At 40.1% G+C, this 18,457-nt stretch overlaps 1 protein-coding gene across 2 annotated transcripts in view; it reads left to right on the top strand.

Annotated features, from left to right (window-relative positions):
* LOC111863322 (homeobox protein homothorax) overlaps positions 1–18,457 on the top strand; it is a 1,160,896-nt gene that overhangs the window by 286,524 nt on the left and 855,915 nt on the right. Inside the window, exons 1-3 of one of the 2 annotated variants that reach the window (XM_033751014.1) lie at positions 2,368–2,410; positions 3,374–3,575; positions 15,736–15,809. The gene's annotated coding sequence lies outside the window, so the exon portion shown is untranslated. Of the gene's footprint in view, positions 1–2,367; positions 2,411–3,373; positions 3,576–15,735; positions 15,810–18,457 lie in introns of those variants that run through there. The other variant, XM_023849545.2, reaches the window with a different exon arrangement.

Genomic DNA, 18,457 nt, shown 5'->3' with positions numbered 1-18,457 from the left:
TGATGATGATGATGATGATTATAAATGTGTTCATGCCTTTAAGAAAAATGAATACACGTATTTAAGAGAATCGAATTGCTGCCAATGTTACATGGCAAAATCACAATCATAAAATAGTAGTAATTTATAGGTCTATCAAGTTTAGCCAGAATTCCAGACTCAGCAGACAAATAGGCTAAATGCTCATCTAAGGCCTTCAGAAAATTGGCTGATAAATTGGGCAGATTGTAATGTTGGAGTAAGAGAAGTTCTGCGTATTTCGTAGAAATACATCAAAGGCCAATATAATATAAATACATGTGTACATGTAAATTTCATAAAGTTTATGAAATTTCCTGAAGTAAACTGAAGAGAATGAAGCATGTTCATTGTAATAGTAACATAATCATATGAAAGATGGTCCCATATCATGAATTACAATAAAGGAAATCATATCAACATATTAACGTAATGTAACAGACCTAATGAAAAAGACCTAAATTTCGTTTAGTTCTTTAAATGGCACTTAAAATATGTAAAAATTAAACTCACGTCAAAATATCTCACCAATATTTATTATACGTCTGTCATACTGAGTATGATAGAAATAGCCATGAAATTTTTAGTGTTGTTTGGAAACTGATAGGGGTTTTTCGAACTATGCTTTAAAACACATGTAAAAGCTGATGAAGCCAATAAATGAAATGTTCGTGACAAAGATTTCTGCATGTGAATCCTGGTGACACGGGAGTCCACTTATGGCAAATATGTAAGCACTGTTAGGAGAACTACAGACTCTCACGGCAGTTAATTTGAAGATGGCTGTCTTCTGGGATTCTACGTCATAATTTTTCGTTCCTCTTACTCCCACTTTGGAGCTTAGGGCTGGTTTCTCAGTTTCATACAGACAGAAGGATTTCTAGGACTGGTGATCAGCTCGTCGCAAAACCGCTGCCTAAACACAAGACGACACAAACACAGAATAAACGCATGCATATACCAAACATCCATGCCTTGTTTGGGATTCGAACCCACTATCCGGCTCCCGAGCGAGGGAAGACAGTGCATACCTTAGACCGCTTGGTTACCATAACCGTCTGATGTCATATAATCTGGTAGATTGTTTATCGACAATTTGAAGGAACATCTTGCTCCACAATCAGGGTAGCTTTTCTACCTTGAAGAAGACGACAGTAGATTTTCCGAAAATCTGGCAACGATCTATCAGAAAATACGCCGTCACACTCAAGAAAAAATAAACTTCTTCTTGATCCTCGTTGGTAGGCCAATTCTTAACGATATAAATTACAGGGAATTAGATTATTCACATCTCAATTTAGAATCCCACGTGTCGCCTCTCAAAGAGCTGTTCGACAGTGGCGATGCTTTTACTAGGGGCCAGCTCTATCCATTCTGTGCCCGTGACTAGGAAAGAAAGCTTAACATGGGTTCAGTTCACATTCCTACACTAAACCTTGTCACATAAAAATTACTGCTCGCTATTTTGCTTCGTTTCACTGAGAATGTTACCTTTATTCTGTTCACCTAAGAGACTGTCCATAACGGTCTACCCTAACAACAACTTCAGCACCTCCATCTGATATAAGCAAGCTTAGTTAACAAATTTGGACACGCCAAGGGTAGAATAGGAAGATCAAATAAGAGACCGATTTCGAATTGACCTCTACCCTAATTCCTGATGAAAACGACAACAAATTTATAATTATAGGGATTATAAACTGGCGAAAAATAGTGTGAATATTTGTTTCACTAAAAGTTATAATTTTAGGCTACAACATTTTATTTTAAGTGTAATTAATTTGTTTATTACGATTCCTCGGACAGTGTTAATGTTTTAAATCGTCATACTGAACCAATTTTGTTTTGGATTATTTTACTTGAACTTTCTTAAAAAGTGCGAATGAGTTTCTTAGCATTTTATCTTACCGTAGTTCAAACAGTTCGTGCAGCGGTTCTTTACGCCCATTTAAAATCGGTCATAATCACCTCATCTGTACACTTCTTATTCAGCATTCGTAACGCTATAACATGCATTACTTATATACAATGTGGTATATACATATTATGCATTATGTATATAGACGTACTATCTTATTATTCACTCACATATAGCGGAAACTGATGTCTTTTCCATTTTGTTTGTCAGTATACTAATGCATTTCCCTAGAGAACCACACAAAGGTGTAATTACATAGACAGAAAGTTCAGACTGCACCATTTCTGCAAGTGTAGCCTCTAATGGGAGGAGCATTATGAATCGTACTAATCATATCCAAGGCCAAAACACATATACATAAAATATATCTCTTACTGTGTTATCATGCTCATGTGTGAGTTATAGCTTGGAGGAAATACTTTAATATAGGCTGTTCACAGAGAACGAAACTTTGTCATAAGGCTCACTTTTCAGGTAAGAATTGTGGACGTATCTTCAGTGTAAAGTAATATAAAGCAAATAAAACCTGGTTGTGCTCTGCCTTCAAAACTGTAACAGATTCCCATTTTGGAGAATATTTGTTCAAAATGTAGAAACAAACAATTGCTATATCAATGAGTGCACGATTTTTTTCCCCCCTTGAATATAGCCGAAATGAGCGGCTTGATTACCTATAGAACAAAGTTATCAGAAATTCATTTATTTAGTAATTTAGATATTATTTAACTGTCCTGTTAACAGCTCGGATAATACAGCATCAAGTAAGGGTATTATTCGCCGGTCACGGTAGCCGAGTGGTCTAAGGTATGCACTGTCTTCTTTCGCACGGAAACCGGGAATCCCAGTCTGCGCATGGATTTTTAGTTTGTGTGTGCGCGCGTTTTTCTATGTTTGTGTACAGGTAGTGACTTTGCGACGAGCTGATCACCCACCCAAGGAATCCTACCGAATGTGTAAGATCTATAAACCGAAGTGAAACGGAGAGTTTCATGGAGGAAGGCTAAGGTCCAAATTGGGGCTGTAGCGCCAAAAGGGGGGAGGGGGAAGGTATTATTGGCATGACTAAAGAATTGGAAAATATATGGAAGGGAAAAGTCTAGTTCTAATTTGAGGATTATTTCCAACAATTCTCTGCAGGTACTAGGAAAGCCACCGAAAGTTTACATTCAGGATAGGTGTTGTAGGTACTGAGATATGAATCCAAGACCACCCAGACGCGAAGTAGGGGCTGTCCCACTCAGTCGCCACCTGCTGTGCTGTGATACTGCAGATGTCGCCCGTGTCTCCAAGTTCCCTTACAAGACGGTTGGGTTATGGCAGAATGTTGTAATGAGATCTCATACCTAAATAATTATGAAAGGCAGAGGCAATGAAGATGTTTTGAATGACGACATGGAGGATCTCAACTCGTTATAAAACAAAAATGTTTTTTTCCAGGAATGACACTGAAATTACTCGTTTTATGGACGAGAGTAGCTACATACGGCATACCACAAGCATGATTTCACCCGAATTCTCCAACCTCATGACCGTATGACGTGTCGCAGAAAAACCCGATCCATTATCGTAACTTGAGAGGTTCAACAACAGCGGCCCGAGTACCACAAGCTCCGACGTTTGTGAACTAGTAAGAATTCAGGTATGTTGCATGCTCCCGATAATGATAATAACATAACTAACTCACAAAGCAAAGTTCTTCATCATCATCATCATCATCATCAGTAATCTGTCAAGACGACAGGTCCACAGTCTCTTCCAAAACAATTCCTCCATTTAATGCGATCTAGAGCTTTCTACTTCAAATGATAGTATCCTCTTCTGTCCCCAAGGTCATCCAGCATCTTCTTACGTCTTCTTCCTCGTCTTCTTGTCACTTCTATCCGCCCCTCTACCTTTCCTTCGATAACTTCTTTTAGAAGGCAGTTTCTGCGTAAAACATGACCAATCCAATTAGCCTTCCGTTCAAAGTTCTTATTGAGAAAGAAATAATTGCTCATCTACTCAAGGAATTCTCAACCTCTTACGGAATTCCGAGAGCCATTGCCTTTCCACAGGAGCTCAGAACTTGTCCTTATTTTGAGCCGGAATAATATACACTTATCCACTGTATTTTTCAAATTCATTTTAATATTAGTCTCACAATTATGCATTCGCTTTTCAAGTGGTTTTATAACTTACAGTATTCCACGTCATTTTATAAGAACAAGCCTATTTTCTGGAATATAACGCCATGTAGTCCATTGAAAGTAACCTACGTTTCGGAGGAACATGTCACTATCATCATGGACGAAGATGAAACCAAGAAAGAAACCAGAATGGAGCAGGTAGCAAGCAACTAGGATTATTCACAACCAAAGCTATGAGAAACTCAAATCACAGATAGTGGTAAGTTTGTCAGCCTTAAACGTCGGCCGCCCTTTACCCCTAGGAAGATTCCTGGTACTCATTTTTGTTAAAGGCTGACTCGATTCTAGGACTATTGTGCGGCTGGAAGGATTAGGTAAATTGAAAAATCAACCTTATTGGGACTCGAACCCGCGACCTCTCTGTTTGTAGCATTGTGTCTCAACCAACTACGCTACCACGCGCCCCCGAAGCAGATATGTCATTATAAATATCAACTTCTTGAAATGCAGAAAATATACTTGTAGAGCATTCAGAGCAATGCAGGGCGTAAGAATAGGTTCTTCCTTGTCTCCGGCTGGCAGAGATTGGGCTCTCTAGCCTGGTCCAATTCAGAATTCTAAAATGAATTTTTTAGGCATCTGATATGCCCCCTTAATAGAGGGATAGGCCCGTGTAAAAGTCCCTATCTTCACAACACAACACAACGCAGGAAAGCACGCGGACATACCCAAAGTGAGATAAGAAACAAATTTTGTAATATAAATTGTCCTCAATTGGGTTGCAGCGTGTGTTATGTACGTTCTAGTTTCGAGGGCGGATAAAGTGTCTTCGCTAGGTCAGTTTTTTGTTTTATTAATATTTTGAGTTCTTCTCTACATTAGATGTTCAGAAATATAAGCTGATAATATTAAATATTCTGAAACCGTACATACTGCGGGCATAGATGATTTACCAAAACGTTTACGTATATACAGAATAGATTAACTCCATCAAATATGACGGTTGAACCGCTTTGTATAGTTCAAGATGTAAAATGATTACAAGTTTTAGAGAAAAAAAATAAAAAATTGACTTTACAGGAATTTAAATGGTATCAGAAAGGTAAAGATCAGCTTAACCGCCGTGAAAGAAGAGATTGTAGATAAGAACGGCTATTGCCCTTGAGGATGAGAAACCGCAGACCGGTGTTACGTTGGCAGTATCGAGATATACGTTGTCTCCGTGTGTATATGAAACCCCGCTGCTAGAATCTGGTTTATTGTTTGGATATGATGCAGCGACTCACAGCTCCAGCTTGGTGTAGAAATCTTGTAGTAGGGGAGACGAGACGACTACAAAGAGAGGCACTGGAAAAAGAGTGACTTTGAATTGCATGAATTGATGAATCCATAATGAACATTGGACACATGGGCCTTACTTTGATACACTTTGAATTATATTAAAACAAAATAGATAAAAGTACAGAAGAGACAACATAACATCACATTGTTTGCTAAAATGTTGAACTGTGCATTGCTGTACCGGGATTGATTGCGGCTGTCAGATCTCCCGCCGAGGCGCACCTATCTGTACCTTAACCAGACGCACTTGCATTGTGGTGTTCTCATTTCCCATGATGCATGCTTAATGAGGCACGTAGCCTCAGTCCCCATGGCAACAGTTTCAAAACAATGTCTGCAACTGAATAGGAGGCTTGGATTTCCTCCAAGTTTATGATGTGGCTTCAGTCACATCTTCTTCGGTTTCTTTTGTTTTATATGCGTCTTTTACTGACGTCATCTCCACTTAAAGAAGGAAATATTGTTTCGTCATGCATTTTTGTAGGTATCTTTTGAAAATCCGGTCTTTTTGAGAGGTAACGAGTGGAGTTGAGAATTTTAATGGCATCATAGCAAGCTTCAGACGTTCTGATTCTAAATCGCTGCGTTAGTTGACGATTGTCTACATCATTTCACTTCTCACTACTTAACTATAGGCATGGTTGCTGACGCGGAGACGCCAGGAATCTTCCAGTCACTAAATTTTTAAAATATAAAAATTTAGAAGTAAGGCAATATACCAAATATTAATACAAAGTATTAAAATAATACATTCAATTCTTATATTCTAAAAAGAGGAGCCGGGATAGAGCAGGCGGTATAGCGACTGGCTATGGGCTGCACGACCGAGGGTTCAGAGTTCAAGTCCCGGTGGGGGTAAAATTTTTGGCCGCCCCATAGCTCAAGCGGTTAGTCGCTGGCTTCCCACCGCGGCGGCCCGGGTTTGATCCAGGGTCTGGTCAAGTGCGATTTGTGGTGGACAAAGTGGTGCTGGGGCAGGTTTTCTCAGAGTATTTCGGTTTTCCCTGCCAATCTTCATTCCAACAAATTCTCCATCATCATAATCACCCGGGTAAAGCTACAATAGGCTAATCAGTGGTCGCCGTGCCGAGTGGACCCAGTTGGACTCCACCCCCCCCACTAAGCGAATTTATTTTTTTTTTCTATATTCTGAAAACTGTAGAAAAATTATGATATATGAATTGCAGGAGGTAAATTATAGGACTCTGAATGCATCTGAAACTTAAGCTATTAGTATAGTATTTGTATGCATGGTACAGTACTTATTCGAAACTGCAATACATGTTTCTGGGATAAACAATTGAACTATAGGAACCTTGAGTAACTCTACTTAAATGATTTGTTACTAGAACACCTCTGGCGAAAACTATCCGAGAATCGAAATATTTCAGGATATTGGCTAAATAAATATTATTTTTATTGTAATTTTTTGACGTTGTTTAATTAGATAAAATCAAAATACCGATTTAATTTTTGTTGCTATTAATTTACCATAACACTTTAACAGTCTGAGTATATATTAAAACCTATATTTCCTAAGGTAAACAAATTAATTATCTTTTTCCAGTATTGGGAAAGTATGGTAGTTGTATCACGGTAACTGATTTTCCCTCACAGTACCGCGTTAAATCAAGAACATCTCGGGACTACTATTTTTTTTTATTGCTAGTGGGGTGGGACTAAGTCCCTTGTACTGCGGCCACTTCTGGCCTATTGTACCAGCTCCAGATGAGGTGAGGGTGATTGTGGAGCAATTGGTGGAATGAAGATTGGCAGGGGAAACCAAAGTACTCGGAGAAAACCTACCCCAGCGCCACTTTGTCCACCACAAATCCCATTTGACCAGACCCGGGATCGAACCCGGGCCGCCGCGGTGGGAAGCCAGCGACTTACCGCTTAAGATATGACTACTATCCTCTGGGATGCAACGCCGTGTATCCCGTTGAAAATCAATCCCCGTTTTGGAGGAATATATCGCTTCAGCCTTCAGGGTCGAAATAACTGGACAAGATACCAGCGCGAAAACGTGTGGCAAGCTGAGCTTTCTCGTGTATAACAAAATATTATTACTCTATTGAATATAAAATGTGATACGCATCGTTAATGAATTTTTCGTGGTCTTCCTCGTTACGTCTAGGCAAGCGTCGACGTAGGGCCTTCAGCCATCTCTTCCTTCTGCGTCGTTTTAATTTATTAATCATTGTCATCGTATTATTCGTCGCAATAGGTCAATAGTCTGAGGTGTTTAACACTTCCATCTATAAGTCATAAATAAATAAAGTCATACTACCTAGCGGGTTGGCATTAGGACAACGTGTTGACTCCTATCTGGAACATGCTTGGTTCGGATCTCGAAAGGACATAGGCTATCCTTCTAGATATTTCTAGCGGTCCTTGTCAATTGCTCGAAGAGAACAAAGAATTACCTCAAAAGAAACACAACCGCTTTTCTCCTTCCAAATCCTTCTATCGTCCTACTATTCGACGCTACAAAACATGGCTGCTTACAGCGTCATACCATATTCAAACCCCGCCACAAAACAAAAAAAAAACTCCGTGGCTTGAGTCCGCAAGCGAACTATACCGATCGAGCGACCACCGCTTGTCGGCGAAGTTAGTGCCAACTTTAACAGATAGAGGGTGTCACGTGGTCAGTGCAACGGATTCCCACGGCGGTCAAGCTCGGTTTTCTAGCCCAGAGCCGCTATTTCCTTGAAATAGCTCCTCAGTTATCCTCACGAGACTGAGTGGGCCCCGTTCCAGACCCACTACTTCTCAGAAAATCTGGCAGCGCCGGAAATCGAACCCGAACCTCTGGATCTGTAAGCACAAACTCTGACCACTAGACCACAGAGTCGGTCTTCCAGCCCCACCACAGAAAAATAATCTGTACAAAACGGATTGATTTCCCACTGGATCTTACTGTTTTGTGTTTAGCAAATATTCGTTTATTAATGAAAAAGTAATGGAGATGAAACGTGTTTTCCAATAATCTGCAGGATATACGAGTAAGTCACATGTAAATGACACCGGCTCTGCGATCATACAGCAGATGAAGTAAAGCATTCAAACTCCCCAAGATGATATTGGCAGGTTGTAGCCAGGAAAGCTAATCTCGTACAACAAATATTGGTATACATCCAGCATTTTGCAACGGGAACGGACCGTCATCCTTATGGAAGCGAGCGAACAAATTACTGAAACCCGAAAACTAAAAGCTTTTTGAATCAGTGTTTAGAAGTTTCCCAACTAAAGGAGGAAGCTATTGTGGGGTATCATGCCATCATAGGAATAATCTTTAGTCCATTATTTGTCAACCAACCGGAGTACAGTTTTATGTCACATGGCCTTTACACACACCAATCATCTACAGCAGTGGTTGTCAACTGTTCTCAGACCGCTGTCCGATAAATCCTTCTTTCTATAAGACGAGGACGGGATAATTGATGCCAGTGTCCGGTACCGGGTCGCGGACCAGCGGTTGAGAAACACTGGTCTATATCACGTGTACAGTAGTCTTTACAGCTTAGCTACCTGCTGCTTTTCGGTAGCGCAGTTGGTTCAGGCACTATGCTACAAGCCGGAATGTCGCGGGTTAGAGTCCCGATGAGGGGGATTTTTTTTCAATTGACCTAATCCTTCCAGCAGCACTATGGCCTTGGGGTCGACTCAGCCTCTAACAGAAATGAGTACCAGGAATCTTCCAGAGGGTTAAAGTTTGACTTCCTTACCTCCATCTGTGAGTCAATTGTGTAGAAAATGTGGCACCCTCAACATCTCACAACCCTACGGGCCTCCATGTCTCTTACAGTGATAGCTTTTATGTGTTGCTTTTGATCTGGGAAACAATTTTTTCAGACCTTTAAGAAGAATTGAAGAACTCTGTCTTTTTTCCTTTTAAGGATATATTTTCCATTTTGCAGTAAAATGGAATGAAATCTTCATAGACTTTTAATCTGTTACTCACAAAATTCCTTTGACTTTTGAAGTTTCGAATTATAGTTAAATGGCTGATTCTGTTTAACTCCCACTTGGAGGTGGTTTCGAATACCTCCACCATAGCCTTTCGAGATGTGAAAGGCGAAGAAATTGGAACCCGGTACCTAGACCATCCTGTCAATTGGGAACAGAAATACGGAGAGCTTACCCTCCAGGTTGGGGGTTGTACGCAAAACTATACTATTAAGAGATGGCACTTTCAGTTGGCCTATTTTATTGAACTCCGATGAAAGCAATTTGCAAATTTAGAGTACTCAAAGAATCTTTTTTTTTTCCTGTGCATTCTGTGTCATAGAAGAAATGTGGTAACACGCTTTGTAAGTTGCCAATAGACTATCACAGAAATAGTTTGCTTCTACGTGTAGTTACACCATGACAACATAAGAATTTATTGAGTAAGGGGAGGAGACAGGTATAACTACCCGACTGTAGCACATCATTATAACCGGCTGCTTGCTTTGTGTGAGAACATTGTAGGGGGGTGGAAGAATGGGTCTTTCTACATTTGCCCACAATTTTATAACTTTAAAATGGAATGCATCTTATGGTTGCTTACTAATTTTTCTAACACTAATTTTTTTTTAATTCGCTTAGTGGGGGGTGGAGTCCAACTGGGTCCACTCGGCACGGCGGCCACTGATTGGCCTATTGTACCTGCCCCGGGTGATTATGATGATGGAGAATTTGGTGGAATGAAGATTAGCAGGGGAAACAGAAGTACTCGGAGAAAAACCGCCCCAGCGGCACTTTGTCCACCACAAATCCCACTTGACCAGAACCGGGATCGAACCAGGGCCGCCGGGGTGGGAAGCCAGCGACTAACCGCTTGAGCTATGGCGCGGCCTCGCTGACACTTTAGTAATATAACCATTTTCATATCTTCATAAAATCAATTCGCCAAGATAAAATGTAGTTCGTAGTTGAAGTAAGCGTAAATATTAAAATTTGCATGCGTGTAATTAAACACCACGTCATGAAGACGCATGAAAGATGGAGTCATATCAGCCCTGAATGGAAATGATTTGCCAGCTTCAAGCCTCGGCCGATTTACTTCCGGAGAAAGGGGCCCCTATACTTTTTCTTTTGGTGCTGGCTTGGACGAGGCGAGGAAGTTAAACATCTCCTGTTGGAAGTATGAATTCATTTAAAACATACATTTTTGTCATAATTTTATTTAATTAAATACAGTACCAAAAATATTGCAGAGAACTTAGCTCAAATGGAGTAATGGAGCGAGGTGAAAAATTCATCAATTGAACAAAAATTAACATCTTCAGACCTAAGCCGTATACGAGTATTATAAATATTCACTGTAGTGTTTAAGTTACAACGAAGCTGTAGGAAGTTGTTTAATGTGGATACCGTTAGACTGCCTTTATATTTATATGGGAAGATAGACCTTCAACAGCATTGGCTGGCATGTCGTAATACATTCCTATAGGAGAGCATACAGCACACTTCATTGTAGGACTAATATAAATACGCCACCGTGAAGAGGTAGGAATATATGGCCACTGAACGCTGTCATGTCCTACATCTCTGACAACTGGCAATGATAGTGTTTTCTGACTTCACACAACATTTACGAAATTTCATGATCCTAACGTAGAGACTTTTGATATAAATGCGGTATATCTATGTATTGCCAACCACAGTGGCCGCTTGAACTGTCTTCGCTCGCTGGGATTGTGGTTCGAATCCCACTCAAGGCATGGATGTTTGATGTGTGTATGCGTTTATTCTATTTTTGTGTATCCTGTGTTTAGGTAGCGGCTTTGCGACGGGCTGATCACTCGTTCAAGAGTCCTACCGTCTGTGAAAAATGATTACGGAACTGAATAAGAGGCCTTCCCCCTGAATTGGTTGGAAGAACCATTGAAAAAATATCTATTCACCATACAGATATTATATTATTCCAAAATATTCCTTGTCTTTTATCGAGGTAATAAACATATTTGTATAATAGTGTTTTTAATTATGCCGAACATATAGTGGAAGACAATTGTCGAATTCAAATTTGAGCCTCACTGGTCGATGGAAAACATCAGCACCAGTTGCGTATTACTTCGTTTCAGACACTGTATCGTCTGTTACGCAAGAAAAATTTACTTATCTACTGAAACTTCAGTATGAAGGATTTTCTATTTGTAAAACCTAAAAGAATTGTTATTGTAATAAATTAACTAACAAATATCGTTTCTCGAAAATATAGCCTGTGTTTAGGAAATTAAGAGAAAATTGATGAACAACTAAACATGCACCAAAATTCGTATTTAGAAGTGCATTCCAGTGATAAAACAACCCGTAGTTTGCAGGCTACAGAAAACTTTAACTCACCGTTCCTGTCATCATTGTCAGAGGTGAAATATAATCAGACTATCAATCACGTCTCTCTGTCATCAAAAAGTGATGATCACTTACCATGGCTACGTGTCACATTTTCTCCATATGTGCTGACATAAAGCAGCCTGACAATTCTGCAGACCCGCTTTCCCCTCTATGGCACTGCTGTTGATTTATAATTGATGTCCTTTCTGCAACTGTCTCAGCTCTCTGCTCTCCATGGAATCTGCATGGGGATCCACAGTCCAAAGCTTTTAAGTTTTATGCGTCCATACCCACGGATAGGTTCAACATGAGTGACAGTTTGTTCTCGCTCGGGTTTCTCCTACCTCATAGTTCAAATATAGGCCTACACAATGTAGGTACACATTCTGTGATGCACAGTTAACTCGTCTTCTTCTTTTTAAATGGCCTTGTTTATTGTTAATGCATATCACAGGATACGGGAGATAGTAGAAATGCATACCAATTTTTTTTTTTCGGAAAGCCCGAAGGGAAGCTAATTTAAAGAAATGGGGGCATGTGGCAGCTTAGTTGTTTGAGGCATTATACTACAAGGCGGGAGATCGCAGATTTTATTCCCGATGAGGTAATTGGATTTTTTATTTTACCTAATCCTTCCAGCCGCACAGTGGCCCTGAGGTCGACTCAACCTCTAACGAATATGAGTACCGGGAAGTTTTCTGTGGGTAAAGTAAGGCCGGCGCCTAAGCCCGACAACCTCACAGCCTCGATATCTCACAACCCAGTGGGCCTACACGGCTCCTTAAAGGGACAACTTAAAAAATAGATTTTTGCGTTGTGAACTGGATTCATCTGCAACAAAAGAAAGTTCTTGTAAACATAATACGTAACAAAACTTCTTCAGTCAGAGGCTGGGAACTCCTTGACCAGTTTCCCACGAAAAATTGCACTCTATGGAATTGGTAATAATGAATTTATTTGGATTCGCTTAGTGGGGGGTGGAATCCAACTGGGTCCACCCGGCATGGCGGCCACTGATTGGCCTACTGTAGCCTACCCCGGGTGATTATGATGATGGAGAATTTGGTGGAATGAAGATTGGCAGGGGAAACCGAAGTACTCGGAGAAAACCTGCCCCAGCGCCACTTTGTTCACCAAAAATCCCACTTGACAAGACCCGGGCCGCCGCGGTGGGAAGCCAGCGACTAACCGCTTGAGTTATGGCGCGGCCTTTTTATATCGATAGTAACAAAGTTAAAATGCTTATGCCCAAGTGATATGGAACCAAACACACATAGAACCCGTATAATGAGGATGAAAATTGTTAATAAGTGAACACTGAAGCATTATAATTTATAATTGCTTACAGATCTATAATAATGAAATATAGCAATTATTATAGCTGTATTAATATGAGTTAGTAATTGATGATGACTGACCATAATATTTGTAATAGGCCATCGCTGATGGTAAATTCTTTGGGATCTAAATATTGATTATACTCCTACTTATGTTTCATAATAGTGATTGATGATAATTATTCATAATAATGATTAATGGTATGACTGAAATAAAAGTAAACATTTTACGAAGCAAAGAAAATTGAAAAGGATCTGCCCTACCGACGCATTCCCACACTGCTATGGCAGAATTAACAGCTGAATTCATTATAGACGCCGATGCAAAAACTTAGCACAGTAACACATTTATATTATAGTTATGTCTTGAGGCAAGTTCATCAGATGTATCCTGATGTGTCACAGGGCTGCTCCGAGACTTAAGCACAGTAAGTAAAAGTAAAGTAAAGCTATCCCTGTAACAGGCCGTGAAAGCCCATAGGGCTGTGAGACGTTGAGGCTCCCACATTATCTAGACAATCGGCCCAAAGATGACGGTAAGGTTGTCAGCCTTACGCGCCGGCCGCGCTTTACTCCCCAGGAAAATTATTTAATTAATTCCTGGTACTCATTTCTGTTAGAGGCTGAGTAGACCTCAAGGACATAGTGCGGCCGGAAAGATTAGGTAAATTGAAAAAAAAATTCAATGACCTCATCGGGGTTTGAACCCGCGAACTTCCGGCTTGTAGCATAGTGCCTCATATCTGTTTGGCAGAACAAAATGAAAGCTGTTCATTACTTCATTTGAAATCAGATTCTGTAACAGCAGAGTAGGAGGTTTCTCATGGATGAAAGCATGGCATTTGAATGCAGATATAGTGACAAGACTTGCTTATAAGTTATTTATCAGTCACCGAGATTATAAAGAACCGATATCTGTGATAAGGCAGGTTGAATGGCAGGAAACGTGGGAAAATTCGAAGGAAATCTGTCTTCGCCGATTTATATACATTGAGAATCCGAAATATAATAAACCGGTTTTCTACTATGAAACGGATATCCTGAACTAGTCACAAAACAAATTATCACTCCAATCTGTCAATCGGTTATTGTGTTAAGAAAGTCGATAGGTCTATTTTACAAAACGCTGTCATGACAGTCTATCAATCATAAGAACAGGTCTTGTTTGTTACTTCTTTAGTAATGTGTATCTGTCTATGGCTCTACAGCCCTTTGTTGGACCTTGGCCGCTTTTTCAGTTTCTTAAACGTATACACAGTCGGTAGGACTCCTTGGACGATGGATCAGCCCTTCGCAAGGCCGCTACCCACACACACGGACATCTATGCTTTCAGTGGGATTCGAACCCACGATCCCAGTGTTCGAGAGAGCGAAAACAGTTCATGCCTTAGACCGCGAGGCCACTGTGATCTGTCTTCTTTAATTTTAGCCTTGCTAAATTTAGTTCAGGAGACAGATGTTTTAATTTGTATATTTCTGTCTTGTGTGTCATTTTTATTTAAGAGAGATGCAAATAAATGCCGAGAAATGGCAATAAATGGCAAGAAACTGTATCCTCTTGAACATTATAAAATACAATTTAACTTCAGAAGAGAGGTATTCCTTATTTCAGAGCAACAGGTATCCTTAGTATAACCGACAGGAATAATCTCCAATTCCCTTAGCCGAATAATCGGCTAATATAAGTGATTATAGGATATTAATTATATTCCCTCAATGTTAAGAATTATCCTCACGTAATGTATATGTTTAGCCGGTCACGGTAGCCGAGCGGTCTAAGGCATGTACTGTATTCGCTCGCTTGGAAACCGGGATCGTGGGTTCGAATCTCACTCAGGGCATGGATGTTTATTTTGCGTCTGCGTTTTTGTACAGCTGACGAGCTGATCACCCGCCCAAGGAGTCCTACCGAATGTGTAAGATCTAGAAAAACCGAAGTGAACGGAGAAGTTCATGGAGGTAGGCCTAGGCCCACTGGGGCTGTAGTGCCAAGGAAAAAAATATATATGTTTCTTGTATGTGTAGCATGTCCGATGGATATTTTAGGGCATTGCAATTTTCAGTTATTGAACTCAGAGATTATTTCAGCAGTAACAGACCTGTCTATTTGTTTCTGTTTTGTATAATTTTTGTAAACACCTGGAAGAAAACTTGTACACTCTAGAAGTTGGCAAGAAGTCCCCCCGGAACATTATTACCCATCTACCAAACTACAATACAGCACATCGCAGGACACCGTAATTTTAATATTGGCGTCCGTGAAAACCCCAAATCACACATTTTTATATTTTATTTACAAGTTGTTTAATTTCTTAACTGAATAACTGCTTGATTTAAGAACACTGACTTCTGGAATATAACGCCATGTAGTTCGTTGAAAGTCATCCAAAGTTTCGGAGGAACGTGTAACCCTTAAGATGGAGGCGACATGTTCCTCCGAAACGTCAGTTGACTTTCAACGGAATACAGAGTGTTGTACCCCAGAAGATAGAACCCTTCATTACCAACGCTGTCAGAACCTCCATTCCTACACATTTGCTTTATTGATCACTAAATTTAGTTATAATATTTGTGTAATAAATTACACTTCTTTAACTCATAATCGCAATTCTAAAATATACATATATACTAATATAGGTCTATTACCAATTTTTATTTTTTCTTTCAGGTCATCTCGTGTCTGCGTTGGTTCGTGTCTGACGAGGGCAAGACTTTTTTTAGTTTCATGGCTTCAGCATGTAAGTAAGTGAACAATATATACTGATATATATAGTATATACTGATATACTAACAAAGAAGCACGCTGATCAGATTGGCTGAGTTCGACGTCTTCCTCACTATCACTGGGATCGTGGGTTCGAAACATACTCGGGGCAAGAATGTATGATGTTTTTCTTTCAATTTGTTTTGGCCTGTATAGGTAAAGGCTTTGTGACAGGCCGATCTCCCATCCAAGGAATCCTACTAAAAGTAAAAGAAAAGTTTTCCCTGTGCTTAACTAGTGCTCTAGTGCTTAACACTACAGCATGAAGGTGTACGGGGGAATGGTTGTATAGATACATGTTTTCTTGACGTAGGCACTAGATGGAGGTAAGTGGTCAGCTTCACGCCTCGGCCGCTTTACTCCATGGGAAAGAACGTCCGGTACCCATTGGAGAGGAAGTTTGGTGGACACCAGGGCCGGTCTGGACGACGTGGAGAAGAGAGAATTCTGACCCTACCGTGACTCGAACTCCGATCCCTCGGTCGTCCAGCCCCTAGCTAGACGCTATGCAGACTATGCTATCCCCAATGAGTTCTACCAAGTGTCTATATATAGGATTCGGAAACACGAGAAATAGGAGGTCTTGAACCGCCATGGTGTGTCGTGCCCCTCATGAGGAACAAGGAAGTAGTTAAGCACAGGGACAACTTTACTTACCGTTCAGGCGCTAGCTAGGGTCATATCCATCCATCCATGTATACAGACATATGCTTACCTGTGTGATTACGAACATACATACATACATACATACGAACATATACTACGTACATACATACATATATAAACACACACATACTACGTATATGCAGCGAGAGAGTCCGTATTCTACAATCAATTTTTCGTGTTCAGAGGGGCAGAAAGATTGTAAATCCGTCAATACTTCTAGATCGATTTTTTTTCATGATCTCAGTAGATTCTCACATGCACAACAGAAACAGATATTACACGATATAAACAAATATTTGTTATTATTTAACAGTTCCTTAAAGAAATTTTATTTTGAATTTCTTGTGAATTTGTGTCTTCAGAGGTGATATGTTGAAGCAAATACACTTATTAAATGTAATTGTAAATTCTCCATTCCACAGTTATAAGTATTAAGCAGAATATTATCTAAGGAATAAGTTATTTAAATAAATTCCAATATTACCTCACAATAAACGTACTGTGTTTCCATTTGAAAAACCAAAGTGCTCTGTAGAGAAACGGTAGCTATATATTCCGAGAATTATTTCAAACACATAGTACAATTTTGTGGCAAAATATAGATATTCTAAATGTTAAAACAGGTGGTAAATATAGTAGCCACTCGTTATTAAAACGTTAATCGAAATTTGTTTAATAATTTCTCGGACGAAATATAGTGGTACATAGGTGAGAAGTTAGAAATGACGAGTTCGTAGTAATCAGCTTATATTTGAATGCGTCAGATAATTTCTGTCTAAATTTGTCAGTTCCAGTTCTCAAAACGATATCGAAGCTGTTTCTCTGTATCCGGAAACTAATTTCTCCTGAATCCCTTCCTTCAACTGTCCATCATCATGTATTTTCCCGTTCTTCGCTTGCACTGTCTCCAGACAGGCTCAGCCTTTACTTTGAAATCATTAGCAGCTGGTACCCCTGCACTTTGTCACTGACATAAAGCCTCTCACCCCATAACATTCACATTAGCTTCTACCCTAAGGGAAAGATGTGTGTAAGCTTAGATTGAAGTAGTTGAGTAAGAGAATATTGAGACCTAAGAGAGGGAAAATAACAGGGAGCTGGAGGAAGTTGCGTAATTATGGGTTTCGTAATTTGTAGCGTCTCTCTTTACTTAATGTTATTATTGCCACGAAATAAGAACTAATGGGATGAACGAGAGAAGTCGGACATGTGGGGAAGATAAGGAATAGTAATATTATAAGTAGATGTTAAAGAAATAGGGTGCAATGAATGGACCGGATATACGTGGAGCAATACAGGGTTCAGTAGTAGACTCCTCTGTTCACGGTAGCAAGCTTCACATAGGTCGGGGAATTCTCAGATTAGCCCAGTGCCTATTGGACTCTTAAGAATGAATCTTGTCCAAGAAGTTACTGAATGTCCACTACAAATGTTAATTTCGAAATTCTACCTATAACATACAACATATTTATCGCCATCTTTCCCGACACCTCTCGCTAATAAAAAGGATTATAGTCTTTACCTTTACTTTATTATTATTATTATTATTATTATTAGAGGGTGTGGGTTTCCCCATGCACTTAGACCAGTTATTGGTCCATTATGCGTCCCCTTTAATTTCTACTGTCGCCATACCCTACCGGTACTGGTGCGTGCTATCAGCCCCGTTCAGCCAACGAGGTCGGCTGTCGGTACCTGATATTTCCCCCATCTACCAGAGGCATTGGAAACTAATTGGGCGGGAAATTGTTGCCTAATTTTGCTCAGAGGTCTCCTAGAGACATGAGGATCTTTTACGTTACCTTTACTTACTTTACTTTATAATTAGGGCCGCGCCATAGCTCAAGCGGTTACTCGCTGGCTTCCCACCCCGGCGGCCCGGGTTCGATTCCGGGTCTGGTCAAGTGGGATTTGTGGTGGACAAGGTGGCGCTGGGGCAGGTTTTCTCCGAGTACTTCGG

Source organism: Cryptotermes secundus, unplaced genomic scaffold (assembly GCF_002891405.2).
Source record: "Cryptotermes secundus unplaced genomic scaffold, Csec_1.0 scaffold159, whole genome shotgun sequence".
NCBI lineage: Eukaryota > Metazoa > Arthropoda > Insecta > Blattodea > Kalotermitidae > Cryptotermes > Cryptotermes secundus.
Note: the sequence above shows the minus strand (reverse complement) of the source record. Positions and strands in the feature narration are given on the sequence as shown.